Here is a 20,499-nt window from a genome sequence, read left to right as displayed (position 1 = left end):
GGTGAAAAAATATTGATTCCTGGCATAGAGATGGGCAGGGGAAGGAAGAGCTTCCCTGGCTTAATTTCTGTGTGTTTCTGAACACAGGGAGTGGGATAGCAGTTCAGATTCTGAAGGAGAACCACCAGACACGGGGGAGGTGTTTTCCCAGGCTAGTCCAGACATGACTGGGCCGGCTTCTCAGGTTACAAATGTCCGGCTGGCTGAGGATGCAGGTCCCTCTTCACACACACACATCTGTGAGAGACAGCGAACAGAAGGAGGTGGGATTTGGGGAGTCTGATCTAATAGATGCCAGGCGCAGGTGCAGAGCAAAGAGAGAGAAGGCAGGGGGGGAACTTAGACAGTCTGCCCGATTGGCCTTGCGTGAAAAGCTGCGCTCAGAGGCCTCACGTTAGAGAGAGGGACCTCCCCCCTTTAAGTTAGGCTAGTGAGACTGCCTTCCTCTTCAAACGGCAGGCAACTCTCCTAACTTCCTTTTGAATTCCCCTGAAGGCTTTCCTTTGTAGACTGAGAGTCACTGAGAATTTGCATATGTATGACCCTGTGAAGTAATAGATTAAAAGCTGTAGACTGAAGCCTCTCGTCTGTGTTTGTTTTCAGCACTGAAATAAAGTGGAGGCTAAAGGAATCTTGACACTAAGACAGGCCCAGGGGTGCAGTGGTGGCAGGTTGCGCCGGGACGAAGACTCGGGACTTTTTAGATCCAGGTCTCAACCGGGTCCCTCCAACTCCCAGCCTACCGCGGTGGGGGGCAGGTGGCTGGAAGAGCCTGAGATGCTGTTGTGAGTGGGGCGGGTGCTGCTGCTGCTGCTACAGCAGCTACTCTCCCCAAAGCTCCAGGCATGGGGCAGGGAGAACGGCAAATTCCCCCCACCTCTGGCCTGAGAGGCTGCCTGGGCAAGGCAGCTTCACCTGGCAAAAGGTTAATTTGCCCTCTCTTGCAGCCCGCCTTCTCTTGCTCTGAGAGGGAGGGATGGAGGAGCTGCCGCCACGCCTGTGCCTGAGATGGCGCCGGGCGCCATCTGGTTTCAGGGAAGGGTGGGAGCACGTGCGCCAGGTTAAATTGCTTACTGGAGACGCTGGTCGTGATCATCACTGCCGTACCCCCAGCAAGCCCAGCCAGAGCAGCGGCGGCAACCCAGCACGCAGACACCACAATTTGCCAGAGAACACGGTAGCCGGCAGACTCAGATAGGTCAGCTCAGTCAGTTTGTTGGGGCCTGGGGGGGCCGCGTGGGGTGGGGGCGGCAGCCAAAAAAGGCAGCGGGGTGGGGCGTGGCAGGAGCAGAGAGAAGAAGGAGGAAGTCTTTATGAGTGAAAAATAAATTAAATTTTAAAAATTAAATTAAAAGGATAAGAAATACCTGGCAATAAACCCCATTGAAATCTATATGCTTACTTCCAAGAAGACATGAACATGGATATTGGGAGCCCTGACGCAGCGGCCGCCTCGCCTGCCTCCGCACAGCTCTGGGCAGGGGCTGCAGAATTTCTCTCACCCAGCCTTTCCCAACCTTGTGCCCTCCAGATGTGTTGGACTGCAAATCCTATCATCCCCCCTCCCAAACAGCACAGACAGTATGCTGCCTTGAGCCAAGATGAGTTGTCGTCCAGCAAATCTAGCGGGCGCCAGGTTGGGGAAGGCGGCTGCAGCCTGCTGCGTTTCTTCTTGGCTGTAGTGAACATTGCCAGCAACCCTGATGGTCTTTAAATACATTTGTTAAGAAAAGCAGCTTTTTTCTTGTTCTCCCTCTTCACACACACACACACACACACACACACACATTTCTTCCATATATTTGCTTTTGCTGACTTGAGAGTAAGTCCCCAGAACTGAGAGTAAGCCCCATGGCCATGAGGCTTTATTCTCTCCATATGATAGGGTTACTATTTTATCTGAGGTAGAAAAAAAAATATAATCACTGTTGTCCATATGTGATGTATTATTTAATTAATTAATTCATTAGATGTATGAATGTCTACTTCTCATGGATCACTGCCTTGTTGTGGCGAAGGGGCTTGCGTAACTCAGTGAAGCCATAAGCTATGCCGTGCAGGACCCAAGACGGACAGGTCATGGCTGAGAGTTCTGACAAAATGTGGTCCACTGGAGAAGGAAATGGCAACTTTCTCCAGTATTCTTGCCAAGAAAACCCCATGGAACGTATCACAAGGCTAAAAGAGATGATGCCGGAAGATGAGCCCCTCAGGTCGGAAGGTGTCCAATATACTACTGGGGAAGAGCAGAGGGTAGCGCCAGAAAGAGTGAAGCGGCTTGGCCAAAGCCGAAAGGACACTCAGCTGTGGATGTGTCTGGTGGTGAAAAGAAAATCCGATGCTGTAAAGAACAATATTGGTTAGGAACCTGGAATGTAAGATCAATGAATCAAGGCAAGCTGGAGGTGTTCAAACATGAGATGGCAAGATTGAACATCGACATCTTGGGAATCAGCGAACGAAAATGGATAAGCATGGGCGAATTTAATTCAGGTGACCATCATATCTACTATTGTGGGCAAGAATCTCTTAGAAGAAATTGAGTAGTACTCATAGTCAACAAAAGGGTGAGAAAAGCAGTACTGGAGTTGTTCAGTCGTTCAGTCGTGTCCGACTCCTCGTGACCCCATGGACCATAGCACGCCAGGCCTTCCTGTCCTGCGCTCTCTCCCGGAGCGTGCTCAAGTTCATATTCATTGCATCCGTGATGCTATCTAGCCATCTCATCCTCTGCCGTCCCCTTCGCCTTTTGCCTTCAGTCTTTCCCAGCATCAGGGTCTTTTCCAGGGAGTTTTCTCTTCGCATTAGGTGGCCAAAATATTTGAGCTTCAGCTTCAGTATCTGTCCTTCCAATGAGCAGTCAGGGTTGATTTCCTTTAGGATGGACTGATTGGACCTCCTTGCAGTCCAGGGGACTCGTAAGAGTCTTCTCCAGCACCACAGTTCGAAAGCATCAATTCTTCGGCGCTCAGCCTTCCTTATAGTCCAGCTCTCACAACCATACATTACTACTGGGAAAACCATAGCTTTGATTAGACGGACCTTTGTCGGCAAGGTGATGTCTCTGCTTCTTACTATGCTGTCTAGGTTGGCCATAGCTTTCCTCCCAAGGAGCAAGCGTCTTTTAATTTCAGGGCTACAGTCACCGTCTGCGGTGATCTTGGAGCCCAAGAAAGTAAAATCTGTCACTGCTTCCATTTCTTCCCCTTCTATATGCCAGGAAGTGATGGGGCCAGATGCCATGATCTTAGTTTTTTTAATGTTGAGTTTCAAACCAGCTTTTGCACTCTCCTCTTTCACCGTCAACAAGAGGCTCTTGAGATCCTCTTCGCTTTCTGCCATTAGGGTGGTATCGTCTGCATATCGGAGGTTGTTGATAATTCTCCCAGCAATCTTAATTCCGACCTGTGATTCATCCAACCCGGCATTTCTCATGATGTACTCTGCATATAAGTTAAATAAGCAGGGTGACAATATGCAGCCTTGTCGTACTCCTTTCCCAATTTGGAACCAATCGGTTGTTCCATCTCTGGTTCTTACTGTTGCTTCTTGACCCTCGTACAGGTTTCTCAGGAGACAGGTAAGGTGGTCTGGTACTCCCATCACTTTAAGAATTTGCCACAGTTTGTTGTGATCCACACAATCAAAGGCTTTAGCGTAGTCAATGAAGCAGAAATAGACGTTTTTCTGGAATTCTCTTGCTTTCTCCATGATCCAGCGAATGTTGGCAATTTGATCTCTAGTTCCTCTGCCTCTTTGAAACCCAGCTTGTACTTCCGGTAGTTCTCGGTTCGCATACTGCTGAAGCCTAGCTTGTAGGATTTTGAGCATCACCTTGCTGGCATGTGAAATGAGCGCAATGGTGCGGTAGTTTGAACACTCTTTGGCGTTGCCCTTCTTTGGAACTGGAATGTAAACTGACCTTTTCCAGTCTTGTGGCCACTGTTGAGTGTTCCAGATTTGTTGGCATATTGAATGCAGCACTTTAACAGCATCATCTTTTAGGATTTTAAATAACTCGGCTGGGATACTGTCATCTCCGCTAGCTTTGTTGTTACTAATGCTTCCTAAGGCCCACTTGACTTCACTCTCGAGGATGTCCGGCTCAAGTTCAGTGACCGCACTATCATGGCTATCAGGGACATTACGATCTTTCCTGTATAGTTCTTCTGTGTATTCTTGCCACCTCTTCTTAATCTCATCTGCTTCTGTTAGGTCCCTGCCTTCTTTGTCCTTTATCATGCCCGTCTTTGCACAAAACGTTCCCTTGAGATCTCCAATTTTCTTGAAGAGATCTCTAGTCTTTCCCATTCTGTTGTTTTCCTCGATTTCTTTGCATTGTTCATTTAAGAAGGCCTTCTTGTCTCTCCTTGCTATTCTCTGGAACTCTGCATTCAGTTGGGTATATCTTCCCCTTTCTCCCTTGCTTTTCGCTTCCCTTCTTTCCTCAGCTACTTGTAAAGCCTCATCAGACAGCCACTTGGCTTTCTTGCATTTCTTTTTCTTTGGGATGGATTTCGTTGCTGCCTCCTGAACAATGTTACGGACCTCCGTCCATAGTTCTTCAGGCACTCTGTCTATCAGGTCTAATCCCTGAAATCTATTCCTCACCTCCACTGTATATTCATCAGGGATATGATTTAGGTCATACCTGAACGGTTTAGTGGTTTTCCCGACGTTCTTCAATTTAAGCCAAAATTTTGCAAGAAGCAGCTCATGATCTGAGCCACAGTCAGCTCCAGGTCTTGTTTTTACTGACTGTATGGAGCTTCTCCATCTTTGGCTGCAAAGGACATAATCAATCTGATTTCGATATTGACCATCTGGTGACGTCCATGTGTAGAGTCGCCTCTTGTGCTGTTGGAAAAGAGTGTTTGCTATGATCAGCATGTTCTCTTGGCAAAACTCTATTAGCTTTTGTCCTGCTTCATTTTGTACACCAAGGCCATGCCTGCCTGTTATCCCGGTGATTTCTTGACTTCCTACTTTAGCATTCCAATCCCCTATGATGAAGAGGACATCTTTTTTTGGTGTTAGTTCTAGAAGGTGTTGTAGGTCTTCATAGAACCGATCAACCTCAGCTTCTTCGGCCTCAGTGGTTGGGGGCTTGGGGCATAGACTTGAATTACTGTGATGTTGAATGGTTTGCCTTGGATTCGTACTGAGATCATTCTATCATTTTTAAGATTGTACCCCAGTACTGCTTTTCCCACCCTTTTGTTGACTATGAGTGCTACTCCATTTCTTCTAAAGTACTGGGGTTTCTGTTGTGGGATGGGAGAGATAGAATGAAGGAGCTTAGGAAAGGCTAATGGGTAATGTTGGGGCGCTAAGGGAGTGTGCAAAGGGGCTGTTTAAATGAGAACGGATCTGTCCATGAGCGCTGAGTTGAGAGGGTGAAGCCTCCACAGAGTATCATATTTTGAAAACCTAAAATGTTTGTGTGTGAGTGAGTGAGTGAGTGAGTGGGTGGGTGGGTGCAAAAGATTAACACCCCTGCATTTTTTCTCAGACATCCAATTGAAATACCCCTGCCTTACCCTCAGCTGCACTGTTTTTGGATCCCAATTGAAGGCGGTATATCTTACAAGGTTGCACAATCTGAGAAGGGGGCATGGCTGCGACTGTCACAAAAGGACCCTGCGCTTCTGAATTTGCCACTACACTATTGGTCAAGCCCCTCTTAAAGGCCCAGACATGGGGCCAGAGAAAAAGTTGGCAAACCTACATAAATGTCATAATCTTCATAAACTAGCTTTTCATCATGACATCAGTCCAAGAGATAAGATCTCTTTGAAAGATTTAATACCTGTAGATGTAACTTTAAACAACTTGCTAAGCTGGGTGTGCATACTGGGTGTGCCTAGGGGTGTGTCTGTGACCTGGCTGAACATATCTTCAGCTGCTTCCAGAAGATGCACAGACTTTGAAGTTTACAATATATGCGGTACTTTACAGAGAATCATAAGCAAAAAAGTCAGGTCTCTGCCCCTAGAAGCTTACAATCTAAATTTAAAATTAATTTGTAATCTGCTCTGCCCTATTAAAGACCCATCGATCTCAGTGTGCCTAAGTCTAGATCTAACCTGTGGTACCATTTTTACACAGTATGCTCCTTTGCCTGTTGAGCAGGCAGGGAGAAAATGGCCCCAGAACTAAACAGAACCAGTGCAGTGGTTTGCATGTCGGATTAGGACTGGGGAGATCCGGTTTCCAATGCCCACTTAGCCACAAAGCTCGCTGAGTGGCTTTGGCCTGTCACAATCTCTCAGCCCAGTTCACTTCACAGGGTGGTTGTGAGCATAAAATGTTGGGGAGGGAAGAGAACAGTCCCTATGCCTTGAACCCGTTGAAGAAAATATGGCATGCAAATGCAGGAAATTAAATAAAATACACAAACCCAAAAATGCTGCCCCAAAGGGATATCTCTCACAGGTTTTTTGTTGTTTTCCTAGTAGATGGGTGGAAAGAGATCAGGTAAGAGGAAGGACCATCAGGAGTTCTGAAAGGGGGCAGGAAGAAAGAGATGAAGGCAAAGTTCAAGCAAGCGGCCGATAGCTTCGCTGGTTGCTTGCCACCATGCTATGGAGATGCTAGTCGGCGAACACGCACAGGTAGGCCTACCGTCCCTGTCTCCCGCACACACAGTGTGATGCTCCAAGTGGCTGTTTGGATTGCTTAAGCACTGAGCCAGTTCTGGACCCAATCTACACAGGTAATTTAGTGTGGAGCAAGAACACAGCAGGGTTGTTTGTGATACATGATGTTGTCCCTGCTCCACAGCAATCCTGCAGCTTTCTGCTGAAATGGGCGCATTTTCAGAAAGTCGTTTTACAACGTGTTTTTTCCTTAGTGCGGCTCCCGCACGGTTCCTGTGCAGTGTGCCCCATTCCCCCAAATTAAATCCTGCACGCTGGGTGTGCATCCTGGGTATGCCTAGGGGTGTGTCTGTGACCTGGCTGTGACCAGGTCAAGGGGTGGGGCTATTCCTCCCTCCCCAAAAAAATTCCTTTTTCCCACCATTGGCAGCAGCATGCTTTTTTGGACACAGGATTAGGCTTCTTTTCCTGCCACTTAGCACTAATTCACACTTCCTACTGTGGCACTGAGGAAAATACAACGGTGTATGTTATTTCTGTGTGTGTTCCTTTATTTATAAAATATAGTCACTACTAGAATCTTTATTCCCTTCTGCAGGAGACAGCGGCTCTAACTCTGCCCTCCAAAAGGGCTGCGCCCTGGCTTAGCTCGGTCCTGGTGTGCCTCACAAGCCCAAGGGGAAAAGCAGATTGACAGGACACTTCCTTGGCCTCCCTGCCCCTCCGCAGGTGCTGCACTTCTCAGAGCAAAGAAAGGAGCGTGAAGGAGCTTTAGAGAGTCTCGGCTCAGAGTCAGACTTCTATTTCTCTTTCAGTCTTATGCACGTACAATCTTATGCACGTACAATCTTATGCACATTTAGACAGAAAAAAGTCCTACAACTCACAGCTTTCCCTACAATTCCCGGCTGGCTATCCATGGCTAGGCAGAAAAAGGGGCAGGGGATGGAGAATCCAAGCTGGAGGAACTGACGAATCCAAAGCCCTGCCAGGCTCATGCCAGCAGGGTAGAAGGTGGGTGTTGTTGTTCTCCCATGTTTTGGTCATCAGTTTTCAGAGGAAACCCCCAGATTTTCCTTCCTCTTGGTCACCATAGGTGGGAAGCCAAGCACGTCTGAATTAACGTTGCCGAGAGAATTATCAACAACCTCAGATACGCAGACGATACCACCCTAATGGCAGAAAGCGAAGAGGATGTGAAGAGCTTCTTGATGAGGGCGAAAGTGGAGAGTGGAAAAGCTGGTTTGAAACTCAACATTAAAAGAACTAAGATCATGGCATCTGGCCCCATCACTTCCTGGCATACAGAAGGGGAAGAAATGGAAGCAGTGACAGGTTTTATTTTCTTCGGCTCCAAGATCACCACAGACGGTGACTGCAACCATGAAATTAAAAGACGCTTGCTCCTTGGGAGGAAAGCTATGGCAAACCTAGACAGCATAGTAAGAAGCAGAGACATCACCTTGCCGACAAAGGTCCGTTTAACCAAAGCTATGGTTTTCCCAGTAGCAACGTATGGCCGTGAGGGCTGGACTATAAGGAAGGCTGAGTGCCGAAGAACTGATGCTTTCGAACTGTGGTGCTGGAGAAGACTCTTACACGTCCCCTGGACTGCAAGGAGGTCAAATCAGTCAATCCTAAAGGAAATCAACCCTGACTGCTCATTGGAAGGACGGATACTGAAGCTGAAGCTCCAATATTTTGGCCACCTAATGCGAAGAGAAAACTCCCTGGAAAAGACCCTGATGCTGGGAAAGACTGAAGGCCAAAGGAGAAGGGGACGGCAGAGGATGAGATGGCTGGATAGCATCACCGATGCAATGAATATGAACTTGTCTTGAGCACACTCTGGGAGAGATCAGAGGACAGGAAGGCCTGGCGTGCTATGGTCCATGGGGTCATGAAGAGACGGACACGACTGAATGACTGAACAACAACATCGTCTACTTCATCCCAAAGGCTCAGGGCTGGTAACAATATGCGAATCAATCTACTTTATTTTTCCCTGTTGCTGCTCTCCAAAAGACAGTTTGGATAAAACATATCTTCAGCTGCTTCCAGAAGATGCACAGACTTTGATGTTTACAATATATGTGGTACCTTACAGAGAATCATAAGCAAAAAAGACAGGTCTCTGCCCCTAGAAGCTTGCAATCTAAATTTAAAATTACTTTGTAATCTGAAGTTACACAGCGGTTTGAAACTTATTTTTTGATTATACAAGCTATCATCATCATCATTATGTTCTCCTTTTTCCTCACACCATTTAGATAAAATGTGCCTTTAGGAAGTAAGGGTGTGAAGATGTGAATGTGTTGTCACTTCTGTACTATGTAATTAACCTACTTAGACGTGTTCCTTCCTCAAGGTTCTCAGAAGTTCTAATCTACAAGCTGTTGAAGAGACGGGTTGCAACATAAGGAATATTCCCTGCAGTTTATATCGATCTAGAACTGAAGCAAGCATTTTACCTCTTAAAACCAGGGACATAAGACCGCTGTTCCCTCTTGCCCAGTATGTTATCACTTCAAGAACAAAATTGGCTACAAGAGCCAAAATGTAGAAAGCGACAGAATTGTCTCCACGTTCCTGCTCACGGCAGACTGAGCGTGCTTTGAAATGATTTGGGCGTGCCTATGCTCCACAGCAGTGGAAGCTGGTGGCTCCGATGTCAGTGGGGCAGTGAATCCACTCCAGGTTTCAGTCAGAACTCTAAAAGGGCTATCCAAGATGCTGAAACCTGCCCTGAAACCTGGAGCAGTTGCACCGCCCCACTGACATTGGATCCACCAGCCGCCACTCCCCCACAGGCAACCTGCAAGTTCAGATTTACATGAGATTGGAAAGAGCCTTGCTCTGACTGGAAAGGGATCAAAGGAAGGGATGCTCCACACAGCTCTATAGAAATCACTGCCAGCATACCTTTCACCAAGAGCTCTGATTAGGACTTCCCTAAAAAGGAAAATAAGCCAGGTGCCACTTTTTGCTGGCATGGCCAAAACAATACAGAAAAAAAAGACATGGGGCTGGATCCAGACCTGCTCATACCTAAAGCAGACCCACTGAAATCAACGAGGCATTACTATTTAAGCCCCGTCCATCTCAGTGTGCCTAAGTCTAGATCTAACCTGTGGTACCATCTTTACACAGTATGCTCCTTTGCCTGTTGAGCAGGCAGGGAGAAAATGGCCCCAGAACTAAACAGAACCAGTGCAGTGGTTTGCATGTCGGATTAGGACTGGGGAGATCCGGTTTCCAATGCCCACTTAGCCACAAAGCTCGCTGAGTGGCTTTGGCCTGTCACAATCTCTCAGCCCAGTTCACTTCACAGGGTGGTTGTGAGCATAAAATGTTGGGGAGGGAAGAGAACAGTCCCTATGCCTTGAACCCGTTGAAGAAAATATGGCATGCAAATGCAGGAAATTAAATAAAATACACAAACCCAAAAATGCTGCCCCAAAGGGATATCTCTCACAGGTTTTTTGTTGTTTTCCTAGTAGATGGGTGGAAAGAGATCAGGTAAGAGGAAGGACCATCAGGAGTTCTGAAAGGGGGCAGGAAGAAAGAGATGAAGGCAAAGTTCAAGCAAGCGGCCGATAGCTTCGCTGGTTGCTTGCCACCATGCTATGGAGATGCTAGTCGGCGAACACGCACAGGTAGGCCTACCGTCCCTGTCTCCCGCACACACAGTGTGATGCTCCAAGTGGCTGTTTGGATTGCTTAAGCACTGAGCCAGTTCTGGACCCAATCTACACAGGTAATTTAGTGTGGAGCAAGAACACAGCAGGGTTGTTTGTGATACATGATGTTGTCCCTGCTCCACAGCAATCCTGCAGCTTTCTGCTGAAATGGGCGCATTTTCAGAAAGTCGTTTTACAACGTGTTTTTTCCTTAGTGCGGATCCCGCACGGTTCCTGTGCAGTGTGCCCCATTCCCCCAAATTAAATCCTGCACGCTGGGTGTGCATCCTGGGTATGCCTAGGGGTGTGTCTGTGACCTGGCTGTGACCAGGTCAAGGGGTGGGGCTATTCCTCCCTCCCCCAAAAAATTCCTTTTTCCCACCATTGGCAGCAGCATGCTTTTTTGGACACAGGATTAGGCTTCTTTTCCTGCCACTTAGCACTAATTCACACTTCCTACTGTGGCACTGAGGAAAATACAACGGTGTATGTTATTTCTGTGTGTGTTCCTTTATTTATAAAATATAGTCACTACTAGAATCTTTATTCCCTTCTGCAGGAGACAGCGGCTCTAACTCTGCCCTCCAAAAGGGCTGCGCCCTGGCTTAGCTCGGTCCTGGTGTGCCTCACAAGCCCAAGGGGAAAAGCAGATTGACTGGACACTTCCTTGGCCTCCCTGCCCCTCCGCAGGTGCTGCACTTCTCAGAGCAAAGAAAGGAGCGTGAAGGAGCTTTAGAGAGTCTCGGCTCAGAGTCAGACTTCTATTTCTCTTTCAGTCTTATGCACGTACAATCTTATGCACGTACAATCTTATGCACATTTAGACAGAAAAAAGTCCTACAACTCACAGCTTTCCCTACAATTCCCGGCTGGCTATCCATGGCTAGGCAGAAAAAGGGGCAGGGGATGGAGAATCCAAGCTGGAGGAACTGACGAATCCAAAGCCCTGCCAGGCTCATGCCAGCAGGGTAGAAGGTGGGTGTTGTTGTTCTCCCATGTTTTGGTCATCAGTTTTCAGAGGAAACCCCCAGATTTTCCTTCCTCTTGGTCACCATAGGTGGGAAGCCAAGCACGTCTGAATTAACGTTGCCGAGAGAATTATCAACAACCTCAGATACGCAGACGATACCACCCTAATGGCAGAAAGCGAAGAGGATGTGAAGAGCTTCTTGATGAGGGCGAAAGTGGAGAGTGGAAAAGCTGGTTTGAAACTCAACATTAAAAGAACTAAGATCATGGCATCTGGCCCCATCACTTCCTGGCATACAGAAGGGGAAGAAATGGAAGCAGTGACAGGTTTTATTTTCTTCGGCTCCAAGATCACCACAGACGGTGACTGCAACCATGAAATTAAAAGACGCTTGCTCCTTGGGAGGAAAGCTATGGCAAACCTAGACAGCATAGTAAGAAGCAGAGACATCACCTTGCCGACAAAGGTCCGTTTAACCAAAGCTATGGTTTTCCCAGTAGCAACGTATGGCCGTGAGGGCTGGACTATAAGGAAGGCTGAGTGCCGAAGAACTGATGCTTTCGAACTGTGGTGCTGGAGAAGACTCTTACACGTCCCCTGGACTGCAAGGAGGTCAAATCAGTCAATCCTAAAGGAAATCAACCCTGACTGCTCATTGGAAGGACGGATACTGAAGCTGAAGCTCCAATATTTTGGCCACCTAATGCGAAGAGAAAACTCCCTGGAAAAGACCCTGATGCTGGGAAAGACTGAAGGCCAAAGGAGAAGGGGACGGCAGAGGATGAGATGGCTGGATAGCATCACCGATGCAATGAATATGAACTTGTCTTGAGCACACTCTGGGAGAGATCAGAGGACAGGAAGGCCTGGCGTGCTATGGTCCATGGGGTCATGAAGAGACGGACACGACTGAATGACTGAACAACAACATCGTCTACTTCATCCCAAAGGCTCAGGGCTGGTAACAATATGCGAATCAATCTACTTTATTTTTCCCTGTTGCTGCTCTCCAAAAGACAGTTTGGATAAAACATATCTTCAGCTGCTTCCAGAAGATGCACAGACTTTGATGTTTACAATATATGTGGTACCTTACAGAGAATCATAAGCAAAAAAGACAGGTCTCTGCCCCTAGAAGCTTGCAATCTAAATTTAAAATTACTTTGTAATCTGAAGTTACACAGCGGTTTGAAACTTATTTTTTGATTATACAAGCTATCATCATCATCATTATGTTCTCCTTTTTCCTCACACCATTTAGATAAAATGTGCCTTTAGGAAGTAAGGGTGTGAAGATGTGAATGTGTTGTCACTTCTGTACTATGTAATTAACCTACTTAGACGTGTTCCTTCCTCAAGGTTCTCAGAAGTTCTAATCTACAAGCTGTTGAAGAGACGGGTTGCAACATAAGGAATATTCCCTGCAGTTTATATCGATCTAGAACTGAAGCAAGCATTTTACCTCTTAAAACCAGGGACATAAGACCGCTGTTCCCTCTTGCCCAGTATGTTATCACTTCAAGAACAAAATTGGCTACAAGAGCCAAAATGTAGAAAGCGACAGAATTGTCTCCACGTTCCTGCTCACGGCAGACTGAGCGTGCTTTGAAATGATTTGGGCGTGCCTATGCTCCACAGCAGTGGAAGCTGGTGGCTCCGATGTCAGTGGGGCAGTGAATCCACTCCAGGTTTCAGTCAGAACTCTAAAAGGGCTATCCAAGATGCTGAAACCTGCCCTGAAACCTGGAGCAGTTGCACCGCCCCACTGACATTGGATCCACCAGCCGCCACTCCCCCACAGGCAACCTGCAAGTTCAGATTTACATGAGATTGGAAAGAGCCTTGCTCTGACTGGAAAGGGATCAAAGGAAGGGATGCTCCACACAGCTCTATAGAAATCACTGCCAGCATACCTTTCACCAAGAGCTCTGATTAGGACTTCCCTAAAAAGGAAAATAAGCCAGGTGCCACTTTTTGCTGGCATGGCCAAAACAATACAGAAAAAAAAGACATGGGGCTGGATCCAGACCTGCTCATACCTAAAGCAGACCCACTGAAATCAACGAGGCATTACTATTTAAGCCCCGTCCATCTCAGTGTGCCTAAGTCTAGATCTAACCTGTGGTACCATCTTTACACAGTATGCTCCTTTGCCTGTTGAGCAGGCAGGGAGAAAATGGCCCCAGAACTAAACAGAACCAGTGCAGTGGTTTGCATGTCGGATTAGGACTTGGGAGATCCGGTTTCCAATGCCCACTTAGCCACAAAGCTCGCTGAGTGGCTTTGGCCTGTCACAATCTCTCAGCCCAGTTCACTTCACAGGGTGGTTGTGAGCATAAAATGTTGGGGAGGGAAGAGAACAGTCCCTATGCCTTGAACCCGTTGAAGAAAATATGGCATGCAAATGCAGGAAATTAAATAAAATACACAAACCCAAAAATGCTGCCCCAAAGGGATATCTCTCACAGGTTTTTTGTTGTTTTCCTAGTAGATGGGTGGAAAGAGATCAGGTAAGAGGAAGGACCATCAGGAGTTCTGAAAGGGGGCAGGAAGAAAGAGATGAAGGCAAAGTTCAAGCAAGCGGCCGATAGCTTCGCTGGTTGCTTGCCACCATGCTATGGAGATGCTAGTCGGCGAACACGCACAGGTAGGCCTACCGTCCCTGTCTCCCGCACACACAGTGTGATGCTCCAAGTGGCTGTTTGGATTGCTTAAGCACTGAGCCAGTTCTGGACCCAATCTACACAGGTAATTTAGTGTGGAGCAAGAACACAGCAGGGTTGTTTGTGATACATGATGTTGTCCCTGCTCCACAGCAATCCTGCAGCTTTCTGCTGAAATGGGCGCATTTTCAGAAAGTCGTTTTACAACGTGTTTTTTCCTTAGTGCGGCTCCCGCACGGTTCCTGTGCAGTGTGCCCCATTCCCCCAAATTAAATCCTGCACGCTGGGTGTGCATCCTGGGTATGCCTAGGGGTGTGTCTGTGACCTGGCTGTGACCAGGTCAAGGGGTGGGGCTATTCCTCCCTCCCCAAAAAAATTCCTTTTTCCCACCATTGGCAGCAGCATGCTTTTTTGGACACAGGATTAGGCTTCTTTTCCTGCCACTTAGCACTAATTCACACTTCCTACTGTGGCACTGAGGAAAATACAACGGTGTATGTTATTTCTGTGTGTGTTCCTTTATTTATAAAATATAGTCACTACTAGAATCTTTATTCCCTTCTGCAGGAGACAGCGGCTCTAACTCTGCCCTCCAAAAGGGCTGCGCCCTGGCTTAGCTCGGTCCTGGTGTGCCTCACAAGCCCAAGGGGAAAAGCAGATTGACTGGACACTTCCTTGGCCTCCCTGCCCCTCCGCAGGTGCTGCACTTCTCAGAGCAAAGAAAGGAGCGTGAAGGAGCTTTAGAGAGTCTCGGCTCAGAGTCAGACTTCTATTTCTCTTTCAGTCTTATGCACGTACAATCTTATGCACGTACAATCTTATGCACATTTAGACAGAAAAAAGTCCTACAACTCACAGCTTTCCCTACAATTCCCGGCTGGCTATCCATGGCTAGGCAGAAAAAGGGGCAGGGGATGGAGAATCCAAGCTGGAGGAACTGACGAATCCAAAGCCCTGCCAGGCTCATGCCAGCAGGGTAGAAGGTGGGTGTTGTTGTTCTCCCATGTTTTGGTCATCAGTTTTCAGAGGAAACCCCCAGATTTTCCTTCCTCTTGGTCACCATAGGTGGGAAGCCAAGCACGTCTGAATTAACGTTGCCGAGAGAATTATCAACAACCTCAGATACGCAGACGATACCACCCTAATGGCAGAAAGCGAAGAGGATGTGAAGAGCTTCTTGATGAGGGCGAAAGTGGAGAGTGGAAAAGCTGGTTTGAAACTCAACATTAAAAGAACTAAGATCATGGCATCTGGCCCCATCACTTCCTGGCATACAGAAGGGGAAGAAATGGAAGCAGTGACAGGTTTTATTTTCTTCGGCTCCAAGATCACCACAGACGGTGACTGCAACCATGAAATTAAAAGACGCTTGCTCCTTGGGAGGAAAGCTATGGCAAACCTAGACAGCATAGTAAGAAGCAGAGACATCACCTTGCCGACAAAGGTCCGTTTAACCAAAGCTATGGTTTTCCCAGTAGCAACGTATGGCCGTGAGGGCTGGACTATAAGGAAGGCTGAGTGCCGAAGAACTGATGCTTTCGAACTGTGGTGCTGGAGAAGACTCTTACACGTCCCCTGGACTGCAAGGAGGTCAAATCAGTCAATCCTAAAGGAAATCAACCCTGACTGCTCATTGGAAGGACGGATACTGAAGCTGAAGCTCCAATATTTTGGCCACCTAATGCGAAGAGAAAACTCCCTGGAAAAGACCCTGATGCTGGGAAAGACTGAAGGCCAAAGGAGAAGGGGACGGCAGAGGATGAGATGGCTGGATAGCATCACCGATGCAATGAATATGAACTTGTCTTGAGCACACTCTGGGAGAGATCAGAGGACAGGAAGGCCTGGCGTGCTATGGTCCATGGGGTCATGAAGAGACGGACACGACTGAATGACTGAACAACAACATCGTCTACTTCATCCCAAAGGCTCAGGGCTGGTAACAATATGCGAATCAATCTACTTTATTTTTCCCTGTTGCTGCTCTCCAAAAGACAGTTTGGATAAAACATATCTTCAGCTGCTTCCAGAAGATGCACAGACTTTGATGTTTACAATATATGTGGTACCTTACAGAGAATCATAAGCAAAAAAGACAGGTCTCTGCCCCTAGAAGCTTGCAATCTAAATTTAAAATTACTTTGTAATCTGAAGTTACACAGCGGTTTGAAACTTATTTTTTGATTATACAAGCTATCATCATCATCATTATGTTCTCCTTTTTCCTCACACCATTTAGATAAAATGTGCCTTTAGGAAGTAAGGGTGTGAAGATGTGAATGTGTTGTCACTTCTGTACTATGTAATTAACCTACTTAGACGTGTTCCTTCCTCAAGGTTCTCAGAAGTTCTAATCTACAAGCTGTTGAAGAGACGGGTTGCAACATAAGGAATATTCCCTGCAGTTTATATCGATCTAGAACTGAAGCAAGCATTTTACCTCTTAAAACCAGGGACATAAGACCGCTGTTCCCTCTTGCCCAGTATGTTATCACTTCAAGAACAAAACTGGCTACAAGAGCCAAAATGTAGAAAGCGACAGAATTGTCTCCACGTTCCTGCTCACGGCAGACTGAGCGTGCTTTGAAATGATTTGGGCGTGCCTATGCTCCACAGCAGTGGAAGCTGGTGGCTCCGATGTCAGTGGGGCAGTGAATCCACTCCAGGTTTCAGTCAGAACTCTAAAAGGGCTATCCAAGATGCTGAAACCTGCCCTGAAACCTGGAGCAGTTGCACCGCCCCACTGACATTGGATCCACCAGCCGCCACTCCCCCACAGGCAACCTGCAAGTTCAGATTTACATGAGATTGGAAAGAGCCTTGCTCTGACTGGAAAGGGATCAAAGGAAGGGATGCTCCACACAGCTCTATAGAAATCACTGCCAGCATACCTTTCACCAAGAGCTCTGATTAGGACTTCCCTAAAAAGGAAAATAAGCCAGGTGCCACTTTTTGCTGGCATGGCCAAAACAATACAGAAAAAAAAGACATGGGGCTGGATCCAGACCTGCTCATACCTAAAGCAGACCCACTGAAATCAACGAGGCATTACTATTTAAGCCCCGTCCATCTCAGTGTGCCTAAGTCTAGATCTAACCTGTGGTACCATCTTTACACAGTATGCTCCTTTGCCTGTTGAGCAGGCAGGGAGAAAATGGCCCCAGAACTAAACAGAACCAGTGCAGTGGTTTGCATGTCGGATTAGGACTTGGGAGATCCGGTTTCCAATGCCCACTTAGCCACAAAGCTCGCTGAGTGGCTTTGGCCTGTCACAATCTCTCAGCCCAGTTCACTTCACAGGGTGGTTGTGAGCATAAAATGTTGGGGAGGGAAGAGAACAATCCCTGTGCCTTGAACCCGTTGAAGAAAATATGGCATGCAAATGCAGGAAATTAAATAAAATACACAAACCCAAAAATGCTGCCCCAAAGGGATATCTCTCACAGGTTTTTTGTTGTTTTCCTAGTAGATGGGTGGAAAGAGATCAGGTAAGAGGAAGGACCATCAGGAGTTCTGAAAGGGGGCAGGAAGAAAGAGATGAAGGCAAAGTTCAAGCAAGCGGCCGATAGCTTCGCTGGTTGCTTGCCACCATGCTATGGAGATGCTAGTCGGCGAACACGCACAGGTAGGCCTACCGTCCCTGTCTCCCGCACACACAGTGTGATGCTCCAAGTGGCTGTTTGGATTGCTTAAGCACTGAGCCAGTTCTGGACCCAATCTACACAGGTAATTTAGTGTGGAGCAAGAACACAGCAGGGTTGTTTGTGATACATGATGTTGTCCCTGCTCCGCAGCAATCCTGCAGCTTTCTGCTGAAAACGGCGCATTTTCGAAAAGTCGTTTTACAACGTGTTTTTTCCTTAGTGCGGCTCCCACACGGTTCCTGTGCAGTGTGCCCCATTCCCCCAAATTAAATCCTGCACGCTGGGTGTGCATCCTGGGTATGCCTAGGGGTGTGTCTGTGACCTGGCTGTGACCAGGTCAAGGGGTGGGGCTATTCCTCCCTCCCCCAAAAAATTCCTTTTTCCCACCATTGGCAGCAGCATGCTTTTTTGGACACAGGATTAGGCTTCTTTTCCTGCCACTTAGCACTAATTCACACTTCCTACTGTGGCACTGAGGAAAATACAACGGTGTATGTTATTTCTGTGTGTGTTCCTTTATTTATAAAATATAGTCACTACTAGAATCTTTATTCCCTTCTGCAGGAGACAGCGGCTCTAACTCTGCCCTCCAAAAGGGCTGCGCCTTGACTTAGCTCGGTCCTGGTGTGCCTCACAAGCCCAAGGGGAAAAGCAGATTGACTGGACACTTCCTTGGCCTCCCCGCCCCTCCGCAGGCGCTGCACTTCTCAGAGGAAAGAAAGGAGCGCGAAGGAGCTTTAGAGAGTCTCGGCTCAGAGTCAGACTTCTATTTCTCTTTCAATCTTATGCACGTACAATCTTATGCACGTACAATCTTATGCACATTTAGACAGAAAAAAGTCCTACAACTCACAGCTTTCCCTACAATTCCCGGCTGGCTATCCATGGCTAGGCAGAAAAAGGGGCAGGGGATGGGCGATTAATAAATTTAATAATAAATTAATTAAATAAATAAGAAAATAAAATCTTATCATGCCAGCAGGATAGAAAGTGGGTGTTGTTGTTCTCCCATGTTTTGGTCAGTTTTCAGAGGAAACCCCCAGATTTTCCTGGTACGTAGTCTACGTAAAGATTTATGAAGACTACGGCGCTATTTGCGTTGCCCTTATTTTCGCCGTAGTCTACATAAATCTTTACATAGACTACCCGTGCCCAAATAAGGAACACAAATAAGGAACGCATTTGCGTACGCGCTTTTTTTTTCCCCCAAAGTCAGCCGTGATAGGCTACGTAAAGATTTATGTAGCCTCTCATGGCTGACTTTGAAAATCTAGCTGTGATAGGCTATGCAAATCTTTACGTAGCCTATCACGTTGGTTTTTTTTTTACTTTACATGGAAGTGGCGGCGACGGGACCCGCCACCGCGAGGGACATTCGCACAAGGCAAGTCCCCCCATCCCGGGGGGGGGGGTGTCGGAGAATTTCCCCACCAATTTCGGGGGGCCAAATGCGTTGGCATTCGGCCTCCCGGAGATTCGTGGAGAAATTCTCCGACATCCCTAGGAGGAACTGACAAATCCAAAGCCCTGCCAGGCTCATGCCAGCAGGATAGAAGGTGGGTGTTGTTGTTCTCCCATGTTTTGGTCATCAGTTTTCAGAGGAAACCTCCAGATTTTCCTTCCTCTTGGTCACCATAGGTGGGAAGCCAAGCACGTCTGAATTAAGATAGCCGGGAGAATTATCAGCAACGTCAGATACGCAGACGATACCACCCTAATGGCAGAAAGCGAAGAGCATCTAAAGAGCCTCTTGTTGAGGGTGAAAGTGGAGAGTGCAAAAGCAGGTTTGAAATTCAACATTAAAAGAACGAAGATCATGGCATCTGGCCCCATCACTGCCTGGCATCTAGAAGGGGAAGAAATGGAAGCAGTGACAGATTTTATTTTCTTATTTATTTATTTAATTTATTATTAAATTTATTAATCGCCCATCTGGCTGGTCACCCAGCCACTCTGGGCGATGCACAACATACAATAAAAACAGTTTAAAACAATAAAATTCTACAATAAAAACATTTCCTAAAATACCCTAACCCATCCCAAATGCCTGCCTGAACAACCACATTTTTAATGCACGACGGAAGCTCATTAAAGAGGGGGCATGACAGAGTTCCCTAGGGAGGGAGTTCCACAGAGTGGGGGCCAACACAGAAAAGGCCCTCTCCCTTGTCCCCACCAGTCTAGCTGTGCTGGCTGATGGGACAGAGAGAAGGCCATCCGAGGCTGATCTTGTTAAGCAGCCTGTCTGGTGCTGCTGGAGGCGTTCCTTAAGATAGGCTGGGCCAGAACCATATAGGGTTTTAAAGGTCAAAAACAACACCTTGAATTTGGCCCGGAAAACAACTGGTAACCAGTGCAACTCCTTCAGCACTGGAGTGATGTGATCTCGCCGGTGTCTGCCTTTAATCAGGCGAGCTGCCGCATTCTGTACCAGCTGCAGTTTCCAAACCGTCTTCAAGGGTAACCCCACGTAGAGCGCATTACAGTGGTCTAAATGAGAGGAGACCAGGGCATGTACTACTGATGGGAGCAGATGGTCAGGAAGGAAGGGGCGCAGCCACCGTATCAGATGGAGTTGATACAGCACTGTCCGGCTCACTGCTGACACCTGAGCCTCCATGGACAGCTGGGAGTCCAAAATGACCCCCAGGCTGCGGACCTGGTCTTTCAAGGGTAGCCGTACCCCATTCAACACCAGGTCAACATCCCCTAGCCTCCTCTTGTCTCCCACCAAAAGTACCTCGGTCTTGTCAGGGTTCAGCTTCAGCTTATCCCTCCCCATCCAGCCACTCACCGTCTCCAGACATTTGGACAGGGATTCTACGGCCAACCTTGGTGAAGATTTGAACGAGAGGTAGAGCTGCATGTCATCTGCATATTGATGACAGTGCACCCCAAACCTCCTGATGATAGCCCCCAGCGGCTTCACATAGATGTTAAATA

The sequence above is a fragment of the Heloderma suspectum genome, chromosome 1 (assembly GCF_057233095.1).
Source record: "Heloderma suspectum isolate Gila_16-S chromosome 1, 16-S_ref, whole genome shotgun sequence".
NCBI classification, from domain to species: Eukaryota; Metazoa; Chordata; class Lepidosauria; order Squamata; family Helodermatidae; genus Heloderma; species Heloderma suspectum.
Note: the sequence above shows the minus strand (reverse complement) of the source record.